This window comes from Gekko japonicus, unplaced genomic scaffold (genome assembly GCF_001447785.1).
Source record: "Gekko japonicus isolate JY-2015 unplaced genomic scaffold, Gekko_japonicus_V1.1 scaffold539, whole genome shotgun sequence".
NCBI lineage: Eukaryota > Metazoa > Chordata > Lepidosauria > Squamata > Gekkonidae > Gekko > Gekko japonicus.
This window is the reverse complement of record NW_015168667.1, coordinates 642,882-659,029: the sequence shown is the minus strand read 5'-3', so window position 1 is coordinate 659,029 and position 16,148 is coordinate 642,882. Positions and strand designations below refer to the sequence as shown.

The 16,148-nt window shown below is 41.8% G+C and overlaps 1 protein-coding gene across 1 annotated transcript in view; it reads left to right on the top strand.

Annotated features, from left to right (window-relative positions):
• HACD2 (3-hydroxyacyl-CoA dehydratase 2) overlaps positions 1-16,148 on the top strand; it is a 46,780-nt gene that overhangs the window by 604 nt on the left and 30,028 nt on the right. The gene's annotated exons all lie outside the window — the stretch shown is intronic.

Sequence of the window (16,148 nt, the reverse complement as noted above, 5' to 3'; positions counted from 1 at the left end):
GGGGGGGGTGCAACGCTCGTAGCGGCTCCCTCCGTGGCCCCTTTGCCAGGGGAAGTGAGTCGCGCCCACTTGGGGTTTCCCCCTTTGCCATCGTCGGTTGCCAGTGGCAGGCTGGGCCCCCGCAGGGCGCTTCTTGCCCCTTGGGGAGGGCTGGCGGTCCTGAACGCCCTGCGATGGCAGGGAAGTGTTTCCCAACAGCAGTGGCAGCGAACCTTTGGCCCAAACCGCGACCCAAAACCCACTTTTTTTGTCGCAAAGTGCCAACAGGGCAATCTAACCTGAATGCTGAGGTTTTACTTTAGAAAAAAACAACTCATATATTAACTTAAGATGATCCAAAACAAGGTAAGGAAAGCAATCCCAAATGCTTTCATGAACTTAAAATTATTTGGCGGGGAAATTCTACCCTTTAATGATGGTCTGGGCCTGGCTGGGGCGATGGCACGCGTGCCCACAGAGAGGGCTCTGAGTTCCACCCAGTGTTCCCTCTAAGCTGAGTTAGTGTGAGCTAGCTCACGGTTTTTTAGCCTCCGGCTCACAGAGTTTGTCTTAGCTCAGGAAGGGAGGGCTCCAGAGCAAACTAATTTATGCAGCAGCCAAATCGCTCGCTCACAACTCTAATGCCAGGAGCTCACAAAGTAGCATTTTTGCTCACACGACTCCACAGCTTAGAGGGAACATTGGTGCCACCTCTGGCACCCCGTGCCAGAGGTTTGCCACCACTGCCCTACAGTCACTTCCGATTCATTATTTTTAACATAACTGAGGTATGTGTCACAGAAATACCTGCCCTAGCAAGCCAGGGTTGGCCTGCAGCTTCCCACCGTGAATGGCAAATCTATGTTGGCTTACGATGTTAGGGTTGGGAAATGGCCCTTACTTGCATCATTTCCCAAAGCCCTGGTGCCCAAACTAAAACAGCAGCCGTCTCACTGCAGCTACCTCTCGGGGGGGCCCGTTCCCTTTGCCTTCCCTATTTCCTTCCCCCTACACACACCCGCTACTGTGGCCAAGAGCACTGGCAGACTGCTGCAAAGCTGATAATCTTGAACTCTGCTGGGGAAACTAGGACATGTCTGCTTATGTGCTGCTGTGATTTAGTTCACCTGAGCCTTCAGCTCATGCCCTGAGAATCTGAATGATAGCATAGGGGGAGTGGGTGGGGCACAGGGTCTGCAGGTAACATGGGCTGCACAAAGCAAGCATGTGTGAACCTTGTGTAACACAACTTTTTTGAGAGAGACAACGTGGAAGTAAGTTTGTTCATGAACTTTGATCATTCTGGTATAGATCACTCTGTCTTGCTGGTGCAGTGGTTGTTGGCCAGGGTGTGCACCATACAGTGGATCTACTTGCATAATATGACTGAATAACTCTTTGTCTCCGGACTTTGGAATTCCTTTTGTAATTCAGAACGTAATACTGTCTCAGGACAGGAGGTTAATGAAGAAATCAGCCGTGGTATCTGATGCACCCCTCATAGAGGGGTGGCTATGCTAATCTGTTGCCAAAAAAAAAAAAAGACTTGGGGCACCTTAAAAATGTTGAGAAGTGCTCCCCCCCCCAGTGTGAGCTTTCAAGGACTACAGTCTTCAGACCCTGTGAGTGAATTATCACTACATTCATTTTATGGAGGAGGTGGGGGAGCAGGGCCGGTCCCAGGGTTTTTTGCACACCTGGCTAGGCTGCCTTCTGGCGCCCCCCCCCCCAATGCGCCCACTGGACTGGAATTATAGTTCCCCAGAGTGGAATGATAGCCCCAGAGGGTAGCAGAAGCGTTCTGGAACTGGAATGGGAGGCCCCAGAGTGGAATGACAGCCCCTTGGGGTAGCAGGAGTGTTCTGTGACTAGAATGAGAGACCACGGAGTGGAATAACAGCACCCGGGGGTAGCAGGAGTGTTCTGGGACTGGAATGACAGGCCTCAGAGTGGAATGACAGCCCCTGGATGTAGTAGGAGTGGTCTCGGACTGAAATGACAGGACCCACAGTGGAATGACAGCCCCTGGATGTAGAAGGAGAGTTCTCAGACTAGAATGAGACACCACGGAGTGGAATTACAGCACCTGGGGGTAGCAGGAGTGTTCTGGGAATGGAATGACAGGCCCCAGAGTGGAATGACAGCCCCTGGATGTAGTAGGAGTGGTCTGGGAGTCAAACGAGATACCACGGAGTGGAATGACAGCCCGTGAAAGTAGCAGGAGTGTTCTGGGACTGGAACGAGAAACCACGGAGTGGAATGTCAGCCTCTGGGGGTAGTAGGAGTGTTCTGTGCCTAGAATGAGAGACCACGAATGACAGCCCCTGGGGCTAGCAGCAGTGTTCTGGGACTGGAATGAAAGACCACAAAGTGGAATGACAGCCTCTGGAAGTAGCAGGAGTATTTTGGGAATGGAAGGACAGGCTCAAAAGTGGATTGATAGTCCCTGGTGGTAACAGGAGTGTTCTGGGACTGGAATGAGAGTCCACAGAGTGGAATGACAGCCCCTGGGGGTAGGATGAGTGCTCTGGGAATGGAATGACAAGCCCCATAGTGGAATGAGTAACCCTGAGTGTAGAGGCAGTTCTGTGCAACTGGATTTGCAAACTGTAGAGTGAAATACTTTACATATGTCAGCACGTGCACGAGTGGAGCAGTGCACAGCCCCAGGGCTTTTGTTTGGCGGGTGGTGTGGGGCCTGGCCTGGCCGGGCGAGACAGCAGCAACCGACGATAAACGAAGAGCACTGGCTGCACAGGCACTGAGGCACAGAGGCAGCCAGGCGACGAGTGGACGAGTGGAGCGGCGTGCACAGCGCACTGCACAGGCAGAGCTTTGAGGCAAGGGAGGGGAAGGGTCGGGCCAGGCAGCAGCATGCCATTCTGCCGCCCGCCAGCAGGGGGCGCTCTAGGGAAGCACCTAAAATTAGTCTGTGGGGGAGGGGCAACCAAGCAAGCAGCAGGGTCAAGGGATTACAAAATGCAGAAAGTACAGCGTTAAATGTAATTATGTGCAATTCAGATCTAATCCGGAAGAAATGCAGAGACCATTAATTATGCTAAACTAGTTATGGGTGGAGTATCATAGGTTTTATCTTCTCTTATTTCTTCGTTTAAACCTGCTTTGGCTTGTGGTGTCTTCATGTTGTCATTCTTCTGGCTATCCTGAATCTACAGCTCCTAACTGGGTATGGCAAACGGGTGCTGCAACAGGACAGCTATTTGAAAAGAAGAGGTGTAGCAATAGGGGAGGTAAAGGAAGTTCGGCTTTTGCCATTGTCAAATACATTTCTTCATATGCATTCTTAATATAATCGGTGCTTTGCGACACTGTTTCAGATTTAGCAACCTTCTGTTCATGTGCCAGTGCAGTGAGTGTGTGGTGACGGTCCTGGGATGTGACAAGTCAAACTCTAAACATATAAAAGGCAGCGGGCATGTTTCTGTCTTCCAGAGTAATGTATGGGATTTTTAAAAATGGGAAGAGTCTCCTCAGCATGTATGCAGCGGGATGTGCCCTTCTTGAACAAGTTGCCATTAAAAAAAAAAAGAGACTAATATATCAGCCAGTTAATATGGTGCATTGGCATGTGTATCATTGCTTGGATTCATTCAGAAAGGTATTTATTTCAAAATAAATACTTCAGAAGTATTATACATAGTGTGTATATTGGACACCATTACTAGGTTTGAGCCTATCCCTGACTTAAGGTTTAAAGCTTGGCTTTAAACTGGCCCTATGGTGCTGGAGAAGACTCTTGAGAGTCCCCTGGACTGCAAGAAGATCAAATCAGTCAATCCTAAAAGAAATCAACCCTGACTGTTCCCTCGATGGCCAGATAATGAAACTGAAGCTCAAATACTTTGGCCACCCAATGAGAAGGGATCTCCCTGATGCTGGGAAAGACTGAAGGTCAAAGAAGACGGGGACGGCAAAGGATGAGGTGGATAGACAGTGTCATAGATGCAACGAGCAAACTTCAGAAGACAGCGGAGGACAGGAGGGCCTGGCGGGATCTTGTTCATGGGGTCGCGAAGAGTCGGACTCGACTGTGCGACTGAACAACAACAAATATTTGCACTGGCCCTGTATTTATTTATTTATTAGATTTGTATCCCGCCCTCCCCAAATGGGCTCAGGGCGGCTTCCAACAGCGGCAAATGCCATAACAAACAATTAAAACAGTATAAAACAATCAATCAATAAAGTGCGGTGCTCTAGATGTTAACTTATCGCTCCAAGATGGGATACTCATGTAAGCTCCATCTACATGGAGATGTTACAAAAGGAGAACCTTTCTGCCAGGGATCAAGAATTCAACTTTTCTACTGTTTCCCAGACTGGCTAGTCAGGAATTCTGTGATGCCCACAAGCAGGGCATGAGGGTACCAACCTTCCGCCGTTGTGTGCCCCACGCCGACTGATATTCAGAGGTCCTTTGCTTCCAAATGCAGAGATTTAGTATCAGTGTCATGGGTGGTTCCTGTTGTTAGACCCAGCCTCCTTGAGTCTGTCGGAGTTCCTTTTACATTCTCCTAAGCTACCGTGACAGACTTCACGTTCCTGGGATCCCAGATCACCGCAGACAGTGACAGCAGCCATGAAATTAAAAGACGCCTGCTCCTTGGGAGGAAAGCGATGGCGAACCTAAACAGCATGATAAAAAGTAGAGACATCACCCTGCCAACAAAAGTCCGCATGGTCAAAGCAATGGTATTCCCAGTAGTCATGCATGGTTGCGAGAGTTGGACTATAAGGAAGGCCGAGCGCCGAAGAATAGATTCTTTTGAACTATGGTGCTGGAGAAGACTCTTGAGCGTCCCTTGGACTGCCAGAAGATCAAATCAGTCAATCCTAAAAGAAATCAACCCTGACTGTTCCCTGGAAGGCCAGATAATGAAACTGAAGCTCAAAGACTTTGGCCACCCAATGAGAAGGGATCACTCACTGGAGAAGACCCTGATGCTGGGAAAGATTGAAGGTCAAAGAAGATGGGGACGGCAAAGGATGAGATGGTTAGACAGTGTCATAGATGCAACGAACATGAAGTTGAGCCAACTTCAGAGGATGGCGGAAGACTGGAAGGCCTGGCATGAACTGGTCCATGGGGTCGCGAAGAGTTGGACTCGACTGTGCAACTGAACAACAACAACAAAAAGCTACTGTCATAATAACATGTGGAATTTGCTATCCAGGGGGTAAATTATGCATTCACTGTGTGTAGTAGTTTCTGTTGTGAATCTGCAGTGCGTGGCTGACTCCAAGTTGCAGAGTTCTGAGAAGGAAAAAAATCTCAGTGATTTGCATGATGTTATAAACCTCTGTCATGTGCACCTCCATCAATATCTCCCCCACAAACTAAAAAGTGCCAGTGCAAAAGCCTTTCCTTGTACAGAACATGTTGGCCATTTTGGTTGTGCTATTTGGCACATTTCCCAGCTGTGTATCTTTTTTGAGATGCAGCGAGCAGAATATAGAAAGTGTTTCAAAAAGAGCTGTGCTATAAATTGGCCATCTAATTTTTCAGCCCTTTTCCTAAGGGTCTAACAAGGAATCTCCTTTTTTCATACCACTGTGTGCTGCTTTGGTATTTATGTTGAACTATCAGTCATGGTTCCTGTAGAGTCTCTACCCCAATTCACATCCATCAAGTATATATTTGAAGTTGGGATTTGTTTTTCGTATGTGTATGATCCTTTTATCTAAATATCAAAAACAGTATTGTAGTGCTAGGAAAAATTAAACTAATGGGCAACTAAAATGATCAGTATCGTGCAACACCTTCCAATTAGCTGTTCAGCCCATCTATAAGTTTGAGCCTTACATCCCATTCCACTGTATTTGAAAAAGTGTGCTTTGCACACAAAAGCCCATACCTTGAATAAACCTTTTTTGGTCTTAAAGGTGCCACTGGACTCTTAAATTTGTTCTACTGCTTCAGACTAACAGGGCTGACTACCTGGATCTGAAAAAAAAATAAGTATAAGAGAGCAAACACGGGGGGGGGGGGGGGGGGGGCTGTTCTAATATTTTGGTTGGGAGTTTGCTAAATCTGTACATGAACATCATTGAGCATATACAGCTCAAGATTATCAGCACCAGGCTGTGACTGAAGGTCAACTGCCTAACTGACTGATCGTTTCCTGAATAAGCTTTCAAGAATTCCCCCCCCCCCCTTTAAAAGAGCAAATGGGACTGCAAGGCCTTAAAGCCTTCCCTTCCCACGCTCTGTTTCTTGATGTGAAATGACTTCAGAAATAACCTCTATTTACCCCACCATCTCAATTAGAATTGGAGTGCCACATGTTTGCTAAGGGGGGGGGGGGTATGTGAGGTTGTTCATGCCACTCTTAGTGTCTTGTATAATTTGTCTTCTGTGACTAAATACTAAGCTGCAATGTGGTTTTTGCCTTTTTTAAACATAGAAAGTGTTTATCAATTTGTAAGACTGCTGAAAAGATATAATTTTCGGCTATTTCATATATTGCATATCCTCAAACTGGCTGGCTGCCAGTTTTACATTCATCAAGGAGTATCAGCCGTCTTAGGCGAGCCCTAAGGAAGTTCAGCATGTTTTGTGAAAATGAGCTTCTCACAATTAATTATCAATAAACTAAAATTGTCGCCTTTGGGAGTAGATCAAAACCCAGAAACTGGGCAATAAACAGCCATCAGATAGAACGAGTCGATAGTTTTAAATACCTGGGTGTAGTTTTACAGGCTTCTGGTTCTAGGGGTAAGCACAGCAAATATGTTGCCAATCTAGGGGAAAGATCCACAAACACCATACTGAATTTTTTTCAAACTCATGGTGGACACTTTGTTCCTGCAGCCCTGAAGTTATATAAGGCCAAAACATTGGCACAACTGCTCTATGGAACATTGTTAGGACCGCCTTCCTCATGCTTTACATCGCAAGAAAGAGTTCAATCCAAATTTTTAAGAGCAGTTCTGCAAGTTCCTAACTGTGTATCCTATGCTTGGATACAACTAGAGTCCGGGAATCTTAGAATTGAAGCCAGGGTATGTATTCTATCCATCCTGGGGTGCGTTCAGACAGGGGCTTTACAAGGGTTAGGGTGCCGGTTCCAACCAGTGTACTTACGGGCGTTCAGACAGCGAACATCTGCCTCCCGTCCCTAACCGTTGTAAATCCTTTTAAACCGTTGCACTCTGCCACTAGGTCCGAAGTGGTGGTAAACAGAGTGCAACGGTTGAAAACGGTGCACCCCGGCGGCTGATCGCTCTCCTCCGTTGCGCAGCCACTTCCGTCGGAAGCCTGAGGCTTCCGGCTTTCCCCCGCCATTTTTTAAAAAAAACTAGGTGATATGCGCTCAGGCGAAGCTTCGCCCTGAGCGTTTGTCTTCTCCACTCCACTCCACTCTCCCCCCGAAGCTGTTCAATCCTCCCGTAAACCTTCTTGTTTCTCTGAACATCAGCAAAACTGGCCAGTCTCTAAAGGAGCCATCTGTCCGTGTCCTACAGTAATTACGGTACCAATCTCCTCTTAGCCGTCAGGACGCTGAGCCCGCTCCCAGCTGCTTGTTCATCTGTGCGTCCTTGGTCTCCCTCTGAGCAAAAGTTTTAAAGTGAACACATTGTCCGTGGAAACTCAACAGAAAAGAACAAAAAAAAAAAGGTCGGTCACCTCCGTTGAAACTCTTATTCAACTCCGTTGAAACCAGCTTCGGCTGGTGCAATCTATTACCTCCTCAGACGGTGGTGGGAAGGCGAGACTTGAAGACGGTGATCACGTTTCAGCCGGAATAACGCTCCCAGCCGCGTTATTATGCCGTTATTATGCCGGCAGAAACGCCCCGTCTGAACGCACCCCATATGTGGCTGAAAGGTCATTTCAATCCACAAGGCTTGCTTCCCCTGATATTCCAGGATGATTTCCAATCCAGTTGGATCATATTCATAGAGTTGGCTTCTAACCTCAGCTCCTCTTATCCTATGGATTTGAACAAGCCAAAGGGCTAATTAAACAAAGATTGAGGATATTGAGCAACAGTCTGACATCTCTAAGACTTCCAAACTCGGGGTGTTGTTAAATATCAAAAAGCGCCATTGAGCCGGCAATATATTTTACTTCAGTGGAGGGAGTGGATTCGAAGGGTCATTTGCCCTAGCTAGATGTTCTGCCCTTCCATCTGCGGCTATTCAAGGCAGGTACAACAAAACCCTCTACTCTGAAAGGCTATGCCCATGCCTTTTAAGCAAGGTCGAATCGGTAGAGCGTATGTTCTTCAGTTGTCCATTTTACAGGGAGGCTCGTCTTAAAATGATTACCCTATTAGTGGATAGGACAACTGGGCATATTAACACAAACAGAGCAAGGCTTCACTGGCTCCTATCAGATAAGAATGTAGAGATGACCCATTCAGGCGCTGAGTTTTGTGCATTCTTAGGTTGCGGGAATCGTATTTTAAAAGTTCTTAAACTCAGATTTCTATTTTTGTATATTATGACTGGGGGTTTTCCCCCTTCTCTCTCCCTCCCATATTATGTTTACTCTGTATGTTGGTCTTAAGACTGTAATAATAAAACTAAGGAGTATCAGCCAGCCCTACCTCTCTGATCAGTATACTTGTATGGTATGTATATTTGCAAGCATAATTGAATACATTCACATGTTAGATACTGGTTAAAAAGTGAAACTTAAAAAAATAAAGACCATGTCACGCATTGCTTCAAGCCACCAGTTTTCACCTGCAAAGAGGTGAAGGGATTTGGTGAAAAGGGGTATTAGGTGAAAAACAGGGTGTATTTGATTTAAATTTTGATTTAAGTCACGATTTAAATAACTAATTCGTAAGACTAGATTTAAATCAAGGTTTTCTACAAAAAGAGTCATTCTTGCTGGTATAATCTTAATATCTACAACCAGATGAAGGTTTAATTTTTAGAATAACAACTTTTTAGATGAGTTTTACAGTTATATAAAAAAAATTACTGATTTGGTTATACTATTAGAAACGCATCATAGATTTTTTTGAAAAAGAGGTGCTGGAGCTCTCAAGAGGGAAATGAAGGTTTCAATCTGTATACTGAAAATTTATGAGCATTAGCGAAAGGAAGACAGTGGAACTTTTAAAGGTGCCGGACCGGAAGTGAGTTTTATGCGGAAGGAAGGGCCTGCAAAATACCAATCTGACCTACTCTACATGAAATTACCATAGAGAAGTTGCGCCCGACATTTTGAGGAGGACTTCAACTAAATTTGCTTTTTTAATATATTTCTAAGGGTCTTTGGAAAGCGTAAACAGAGAGGCATGGAGGACTAAATCTTATCATCTAGAAGAGTGCTTTATTTTGCGAATCTGTGAATTGGAAAGAAATCGCCAAGACGGAGACCAGGAGAGGCAAGAAAAGAGCCGACTCAGACCCAGAACTTAAACCGGTTGTGAGACCTAGGATTGGATCTACTTCAACCCCCAAAATGTCAAGAGAAAGAGAGAAAAAAGAGATGCAAGCCTCCATGGAAGCAATGGAGAAGAGAATGACAGAGGCAATACAAGCCATGGGGGAGCAGATAGAAAAAACATTGGGGGACCAACTGGAGAAGCAAACTCAGATTCATCTGAAACATCTAGAAGAAGTCCAAGAGAAGAACATAACAGCATTGAAGGAATTGGTTACTACAGAAATAACTTCAATCAAGCAAGAAATGGAAGGAGTTAAGAAGGATGTTCAAGCAAATGCAACCAAGACTACAGAGACAGAGGAGAAGATACAAAAAATAGAAGAGAAACAAGATTCTTTGACTCAACAAATTACAAGATCAGAGACAATGATGGAGTTCAGAAGGATGCAGACTCATCTGAGATTCAGAGGCATTAAGGAAACAGAGAATGAGAACTTAAAAGAAAAAATGATGGAAGTGATAACGGCTTTTCTGGGCGAGGAGGAAGGGTCAATGGACTCAGACTTTGATTTGATTTATAGAGTGAACTCCAGAATTGCAGAAAAGAAGAATTTACCAAGGGATGTAATTGTACAATTTGTAACAAGATCAATAACAGAGGAGATATTCAAGAAGCAATTCAACGTCCCTTTTGTAATAGAGGGAAACAAAATTATGGTGATGAGAGAACTCCCAAGAACAATACTGCAAGACAGGAAAAGGTATAAATCCTTGGCGGACAAACTCAGAGCTTTGAGCATCAGATATAGATGGGAGATTCCACAAGGTTTATCCTTTACGTATCAAGGTGGGAGGATTCAGATCAGATCGATGATGGACTTTTATAAATTTAAGGCGGACAATGCGGACGTCTTTGGAGAACTTTAAAATAAAACGCATAATGGAGTACAAATTGTTGTCATGGAATGTTAATGGATTAAATTCACCAAACAAGAGGAAAAGAATCAATCATTGGATACAGAAACAGAAATGCAACGTGATATGCTTGCAAGAAACACATATTAGAAAACAGGATATAAAATATTTAAAGAATGCTTTATTTGGAATTGAATTTTGTTCTGCGGCCTCAAACAAGAAAAAAGGAGTTGTGACATATGTGAAGAAGGAGTTACAACCTACAGAAATTTTTAAGGACATAGATGGCAGATACGTGGGTGTGGAATTAATGATTCAGCAGAAAAAAACATTGTTGATCAACGTGTACGCACCCAATGGAGCAAAGGAAAAATTTTTTAAGGATATAACTGACCAATTACAACAATTGACTTATGAGCAAGTTATTATGGCCGGAGACTTTAATGGGACAATAGATCGTCTAGACAGAAAACCACAAAAGGACAACGAATTCAGCGGAAAATTGCCAAAGAATTTTTTTGAATTAGTTAAGCAAGAAAAATTAGAAGATGTTTGGAGGAAATGGAACCCGATGCAGAAAGACTTTACTTTTTATTCCAATAGACATTGCTCTTTTTCCAGAATTGATATGATTTGGATGTCTGAAGAATTATCAATGAAAACACATAAGACTGAAATTTTGCCAAGATGTAATTCAGATCACAATCCGGTGGTATGGAGTTCCACAGAAAGGAAAAAACCCTTTCTGTGGAGGATTAATGAAGACTTGTTGGATAAGAAAACGGTAATTGAGATGTTAAAGGAAGAAACGAAACAATTCTTTCAACAAAATTTAAATAAAGAAACACCGATACAGATTGTATGGGATGCTTATAAAGCGGTGATGAGAGGAATTCTCATCTCGCAAAACGTGAAGCAAAAAAAGGAAAAACTTCAAAAACAAACAGAAGTGTTAGAAAAAATTGCTCAGAAAGAAAAGGAATTAAAAAAGAAGCCTGGAAAAAAGCAAATTATTAAAGAATTAAAGTTGCTGAAGGAACAACTGAATGAGACTTGGAATCAGGAAATGTATTGGAATTTAAAGAAGTTACAACAGAAATCTTTTGAAGGGGCGAACAAACCGGGAAAATACTTAGCTTGGCAACTTAAGGCTAGAAGAGAGAGAAGAATGATAACCAAAATAATAGAAGATGGAAAAGAGTTCGTTGATCCTAATGGAATAAAGAGATGTTTCTTCAAGTATTATGCTAAACTATTCCAAACAACTAGAGTTGATCTTGAGAAGATTAAAACATATTTAAAGGAGATTCCACTACCAAAAATAAGTAAGGAATACAAAGATTTATTAAATGGTCCAATTCAAAAAGAAGAAGTGATGAAGGCAATAGAAGAGACAAAGTTGGGGAAGGCGCCTGGGCCGGACGGATTTACAGCGAAATTCTACAAAAAGATGAAAGAAGAAATTTCCCCGGTCCTGGAAGCTTTAACCAACGAAATAAGAGAAAACAAAAAGGTGCCGGACTCATGGAAAGAAGCAATTATTTCTTTGATTCCAAAGGAAGGACAAGATTCAACAAATGTAAAGAACTACAGGCCAATATCTCTTTTGAACAACGATTATAAAATCTTTGCAAAAATTATTGCAGAAAGGGTGAAAAACTATTTACAAACGGTAATTTCTGAAGATCAAGCGGGCTTTTTACCCAAAAGGCAGATTAGAGACAATGTAAGAATAGTAATGGACGCAATTGAATATTATGAAAAGCACCCAGAAAAAGAAGTAGCTTTTCTGTTTGTTGATGCAGAAAAAGCTTTTGACAATCTTAATTGGAATTTTATGCACCAGATGATGGAAAAGATTGAAGCGGGACAACATTTTAGAAATTGTATTGAAGCTATCTATTCTGAACAAAGAGCTAAAATAAATGTGAATAAAGAACTGACAGATAACTTCAAAGTACAGAAAGGAACAAGGCAAGGTTGTCCGTTATCACCGTTATTATTTATCTGGGTATTGGAAATACTTTTACAAAAAATACAGTACGATCAAGAAATAAAGGGCTTGACACATAAAGGACACCAATACAAATATCGAGCATTTGCAGACGATGTAATGTTTATGGTGGAAAACCCAACAGAAAAATTGACATTGCTTTTTCAAAAAATAAAGGAGTTTGGAGAATTGGCCGGCTTTTACGTAAATAAGAATAAAACAAAACTTATATGTAAAAACATGATCAAACAAAAACAAGTGGAACTACAAGAACTGGTACAATGTGAAGTAGTTAAAAAAACAAAATACCTTGGAATTGAATTAACGGCAAAAAATATAGACCTATATAAGAATAATTATGAGAAATTATGGACTAAGCTGACTCAAGATTTTAAGAAATGGGATAAAATGAACTTATCACTGATGGGAAGAATATCAGTTATAAAAATGAATGTCCTACCACGTTTGATGTTCCTGTTCCAAACAATACCAATTCTGCATAAAACGGATTTGTTGGCCAAGTGGCAACAAGAGTTGTCAAAATTTGTTTGGGCAGGCAAGAAACCAAGGATCAAAATGAAAATACTTTGTGATGCCAAAGAAAGAGGAGGTCTACAAATGCCAAATCTTAGACTATATTATGAAGCGGTTTGTCTAACATGGATGGATCAATGGGTGAAGCTTGAAAATGACAGATTGTTGGGGTTGGAAGGGCATGATTGTAGATTTGGCTGGCATGCATATTTATGGTATGACAAGATAAAAATGGACAGTTTTTTTAAACTTCACTTGGTGAGAAAAGCTTTGTATATGGTATGGACAAGATATAAGAAGTACCAGAGTGACTTAAGACCATTGTGGATTGTACCAGTAGAAGTGTTGATATCTTACTCAAGACAGCGAGGTAGAGACTGGTTGCCATATAGAGATTTAATTAAAAAAGAGGGAACAGAGTGGGTAATGAAAAAGCAGAATGAAATTGAATATGAATATGAGTGGTTGAAATATATGCAGATTTATGATCTTTTTAGATCTGACAAAAAAAACTATGGTTTTAGAGAGGAAAAAAATGAAATTGAAAAGGTATGGGAGAGTGGAGGAGGAAAAAATATTTCTAAAATGTATAAGGTGTTGTTAAAATGGTATACTGAAGATGAAACTGTTAAAGAACAAATGTTAAAATGGGCTATTAATATGAATAAGGAAGTGGATATGGAAACTTGGGAATATTTGTGGAAAAACTCTATTAAGATCTCGACATGTACTAATGTTAAAGAAAATTGTTATAAGATGATGTATAGGTGGTACATGACACCTAAGAAGATTGCAAATATGAATCAAAATATGTCAAACAAATGCTGGAAATGTAAGAGGCATGAGGGCTCATTTTATCATATGTGGTGGACTTGTGAGAAAGCTGTAGACTTTTGGACAAAAGTCCACAATGAAATGCAAAAAATACTGAAATGTTCTTTTAAAAAAGCACCGGAAATTCTGCTTTTGGGACTCAAAATGGAAGAAGTCAATACGACTAAAAAAACTTTACTCTGGTACCTGATAGTGACAGCGAGAATGATTTATGCTCAGTTTTGGAAGACAGAAAAGGTACCAGAGGTTGAAGAATGGATACAAAAAGTTCTGTTCATGGCACAAATGGATAAGATTACAAAAAAACTGAATAACAAAGAAGACGATGAGTTTTTTGGAGAATGGAATGATTTTAAAATTTATCTGGAAAAGAACTGGGATGTGAAACAAAACTTAATATGTTTAGATCAATATTAAGTCAAACGATGTTATCTTTAGATTGTAATGATGAAAAACTGATATTGTTGATGATATGAAGTAATTTGGAGCAGGGGTGGAAGCATTGTGGGAAGCCATTGGAGGGAGGGGAGGAACTGGGAATGGGGTAGACAATTGATAGAATGAAATGTTTTATATGTTGTATTCCTGAGAAAATAAAATTTGTTTACCAAAAAAAAAAAAAAAACATTTTTAAAAGAATGTTATCAAAGAGTTCTAGAACTCCAATCCAGCGTGTTCCCCCAGAAAAAAAAGCCCTGGATGAGTAAGAAATTATTGCAAGATGACCTGTCTCCAGTTTAATAGGTTAATCATTTATATTTGGACAACTTTTCTGCTGTACTGTATTGGAAGGAGAAAAATAATCATTACCTTAATAACAATTTAAATAGCTTTATTTAACTGAAACAGTAACATCATAGTGTATGTATTCTTGTATTTACTTACATCCATGTTTGTTAACTAAACAGAATATCTGTTTTAAAAAAACCCTTAGATTATCAGCCCGGTCCACACATGAAAATACTGTCCTCTGTAGTTCACTCATCTTCACCTTCTTATCTCTCCCTTATATATAATTGAGTAAGACGCAGCATAAGACAAAATGCGCTCCGTCAGCCATTGGCTGGCCAGCTGCCGCTCAAGGCTGCTGCCATGCCATTGGCTGGGAGGCGGGAGGCGAGCACTGCGTCTGAACAGCGCGGTGGTGGCGATGAGCCGCTCGCCTTGCCCCAATTTTCCCCCCCCACCTGCTCACCCCACCCACCCAGTTGAAAACCACCGGCGGCGAGTGGCCTGATTTCCCTCCCCCACCCACCCACCCAATTGAAGGCTGCCTGCAGCGACGATGAGCCACTCAGCGCGGCCCAATTTCCTTCCCCTCAGGGAGAAAGGAAAAGGTCAAGTAGTACTTTATGACCCTGGATGGATTTTTGATTTGGCTTTCTTAACTGGTATCACAGAGCTTCTGAACGCGTTGAATCTAAGATTGCAGGAGAAAGGAAATCTTGTCTGTGGAAGCTTTTGAAGCAAAGCTAAATATTTTTGTGAAGCAAATTAGTGAAAGTAACTTTTCAAACTTCTCCTACTGAAATGGACTAAAATTTAAGAAGGATGGGAATTTACAGTTCAGTGTTGAAAGACACATCAAAGCACTGAACCTACTGCAGATGGAATTGCAGAATAGATTCACTGATTGTCATAAGCACAGAAGGAAATATGAGTGTTTCAGAATCCATTTGAATTAGCATCAGAAAATGCAAGTAACTTTTTTCAGATTGAACTAATTGTTTTGCAAGGCAGTGATCATCTTAGAGACATTTACAAAGAAAATAGTCCGTTAGATTTCTATTCTGGTCTACCTGATATATCTATTAACCTAAAGAAATTTGCTGCAGGCATATTTACAGTCTTTAACACCACATACATCTGTGAACAAACTTTTTCCAAGATGAAAATTGTGAAATCCAAGTGTAGGCCAAGACTTACAGATGAACATTTACACAACATTTTTAAGGTTATCTGTCACAAACCTTGACTTGGACATTAATGCCTTGGCTAACAGAAAACAGCCACAAAAATCACACTGACTAGGTAAGCATGTCTAGCTAGATAAAAGGATTCCGCAGTAATATATTGTTTCAAAATGAAGTGCATTCAAATTAACATTTCTTCATTGACATCTGAATGTTTACTTTTGATCTAAATAGGTAGGTTAATAATTTTGTTAGATTTTGATTTAAGATGTGGCCCTCTTTATGCTTTGGACACAATAATGTGGCCCCAATGTGCCAGAAGGTTGGGGACCTTTGCTGTAGGGTAAATAGGAGGCTATGGGGAGAATCTAAGATCTGTGAAGGGTTTTGCCTACTAGACTTTGGAACTGATCTGAGCTGGGAGCCCCTGCAGCAGTTAACAGTTTGGGGAAAAAAATAGGAGATCCTTGATAAAAGTGCTACCTTACTTAGGTTTGCTCTAAGGTTTGAATGTTGGCTTGGTTCAAGTTAGATCAAGCTTGAAATGCATCCGGTGAAGGGAGCTTTGGGTCCCAAAAACTAATCCCCTGGAAATCTTTTTTTTTTTTAAATA